Source organism: Acanthochromis polyacanthus, chromosome 3, assembly GCF_021347895.1.
Source record: "Acanthochromis polyacanthus isolate Apoly-LR-REF ecotype Palm Island chromosome 3, KAUST_Apoly_ChrSc, whole genome shotgun sequence".
Taxonomy (NCBI): domain Eukaryota; kingdom Metazoa; phylum Chordata; class Actinopteri; family Pomacentridae; genus Acanthochromis; species Acanthochromis polyacanthus.
Window position 1 is genome coordinate 14,240,960 of NC_067115.1, and position 3,293 is coordinate 14,244,252.

Consider the following 3,293-nt stretch of genomic DNA (forward strand, 5'->3'; position numbering starts at 1 on the left):
GGGGACTTAGGAAAGAGGGTAAAAAAGACACTGATTGTCAACACTTTCTATTCACCCTCTCATTAGCAGATTGGATGAGCCACATTCTGCATGCAAGCCAAAAGCCTCTTCTTTTATCTCTCATGTGCAGTCAAAAGAAGAAGAGATCCACAACTTGGAACTTGAGTTGAAACAGATAACAAGACAAAATGTCAGTCGTTACTTTGTAATTATTGCAGCCAAGCACAAATGATTTACAGTGTTTGAAACATTGTAGCAGGATTCTGAAATGTGGCAAAACATGAACTACAACAGTTGTCAGGTAACTGTCTGATTCATGCAGCATATTTTTTTGAGTTCATAAAATGACTTTTATACTGGCATAAATAAAAGAATACAACATTAAAGATATGTAGTGAAAGAGAAGTACTTTTGCGGCTTTCACCAATTCATCCCACAATTTGCTGTACCCACTTTTTCCTGTAAAGAACCTATACTAGCAGCATTGCTCCAGAGATGGGGTAAATCCTGGACATGTCACCAGTCCATCGCAAAGCAAACACAATAAGATCAATAACAATTCACCAACAGCCAATTCATAGTCAACAATTAATTTGACATTGAGGAGGGCAGGCATGGGGAAAATGCACAAACGCCACACAAACAGGCTAGCAGGATCAAACCCAGAATTTTTAAATCCAAAACGTGCTAACCACCGTCCCATTATGCTATGTATAGCTAAAACTCTAAAGCCAGTGAAGTTAAAAACAGTCAATTTTAATCAGCTTTTTCTGAGGCATTTATTTTTGACGCAAAATTGTTTATGACCATAATGTAATTAAATAATAAACACGCTTTGCTTAAAACATCCCCCGCCTTATATATAGTGCCTCTAAGTGCAAGAAATAATAATATATACTGGACGATACACCTACAAAATGATACATCTTCACTACAATAAAAACAATCAGGTCAAGGTCATACACCAAAAAAGGCAAATCCACATTATGCACAGGTGGCGTTGGTGCAATATGCATGAAATCCTTCAGCTAGTTTCTGACATATGCTCCAGAAACAGAATCAAAAAATATTTGAAGTGCCTCACAATGACCTTGAAAATAAGGTCAAGGTCATGCACCCGAAAAAGCACATCTACATTACTAACAGGCTTAGTATGTGGAATATGAAGGAAAACCTTCAACTGGTTTCTCAGATATGCTCCGGAAACAAAAAAATATTTGAAGTGCCTCATAATGACCTTGAAAATCAGGTCAAGGTCATGCACCTCCAAAAGGCACATCTATACTATATAGAGATGGCCTGGGTGCAATATGAATGAAATCCCTCGAGTAGTTTCTGAGATATGCTCCGGAAACGAAATGTGGACGTACGTACGGACGGATGGACGGACGAATATGGATATTGGCCCACGCCAATGACTTTCATTCCATACAAGTGAAAATTCATTTTTTATCCCCAGCCGGCCGTAGGCACAGAGGGGGATAAAAAATGAATTTTCACTTTTATGGTATGTACACACTAAATCTGAGGAGGAAAATAAATCATTTGTAGGCATTTGAATAATGATGCTTAAATTGTGAGCCAGTTTTGCCTACACAGTTCCATGCAGCTTCTTGTTCAGAAACACTTCATTGGCTTTCCCCGCCACACAAATATAACTGGAATATCCCATATCATCTCCACCAAAACATTTTTAGTGAACAGCTGCAAAATTCCTGAATGTCTAAAACTTAAGTCACTACTATTTTCACAACTTACTTTTTTTAGCTGGAAAGAAAAAGAAAAAAGTTGTCACAAAATTTTTTTTGTATTTTTTGTAATCTTTACGATTTTGTAAAACACTGCATAATTCTATCCAAAGGTTATGTCAGTAAAATCATGTGAGATGTTTTGAAGGGGAAGTACTTTCTCAGGACCACAGCTACAGCTCTGTTTGTAAGGGGTCACAACCCAAACAGCTCGAGTGCCAGCGATTTAATTTTTAACAAGGCAGCAAACAAAACTGTGCAAACATTGTAGACATTTTTTTGGTTACAACATATTTGCATATGCATCTTATTCATTGTGAATACCTCATACTGTTTGCTGGTACTGGTCAGTTTATTGTTTCTCCATTTTGTTTTGTTTATTATATGTCACCCTTGGTTTGTCCTAAAACTATGTGTAATTCTTGAACCCAATGCATGCTACTACCCTTGTATCCTTTTATTTGCGCTGTGCTGCTGCAATACCTGAATTTCCCCCCTGGGGATCAATGAAGGATTATCTTATCTTATCTTAGTTCTGATATCTTCAGTGTTAATGCACAATTTATAAAATAAATAAACAAATAACACTGAATGAGAAGGTGTGTCCAAACTTCTGATTGGTAGCGTATTTTGAAAAAATGTGTGCAAGTCTTGGCAAAAGATGGTCACACCACTGAATGTACAATTGTGTGTAAAGTTGACAGACTAAAAAAAAAAGACAACTCTGGTTAAAAGAAAGGCAAAAGCATATTGTTTTGTATCTCAAACTAAAAGAGCAAACTATTTGCCTGTATAACCTGCAGAACGTCTACATCTGTTTTTAAGATTGTTAATAGAACAGGAAAGTTAGCAATACTGAATAGAAATTGAGCTGTGATTGTTTTTCACTTCATCAAAATCTAGAAAAAAAAACATCTCAAAGACTAACAATGACAGAAACTAGGGCCTTTGCTTCAAGTGCTTTAAATCCCTAGGAGTTGAAATAAACTCCGTCAACTCCAGCATGCAAAACACTTCATACTTCTGGCTTTCAGGACACTAGAGAATAATGCACACATGTCTTGAGGATTGCCACCATTGATTAATTAAGAGGCACTAGATGCTGGGCTAAGAGGCTGTGTGTTGCACATAATGCTTTGAAATATTTGGTCTGTAGTTTACTTCTGAAAATCTGTCTGCGACCGGGCACAAAACTTGCACAGCAGAAAAACATCAAAACTTTAATTAGCCAAGTTCTTTAAAATCTCCAACTCCTCTGCTGAATTTATCTTCCCGTCATCACCAATCTAAACATCAAGCTGGATTTGAACTTTGTCAGCTAGTAGGAGAAGGCGAGCCAACAGCTTTATACAGAGATAAGTGGACGTGCATCAAGTCACGGACAGAGCGCATCATTAAGTCCTCAAACAAGCCATAATACCTGCTACTTGCCTACATGCACTGGCATCACAAGACATTTATGGCAGAATTAAACTGCAATACGATGCCTTCCAAGAAAAGCATGTACAATATCCGTGTTGCCAACTGATACAATATTCTCATCTG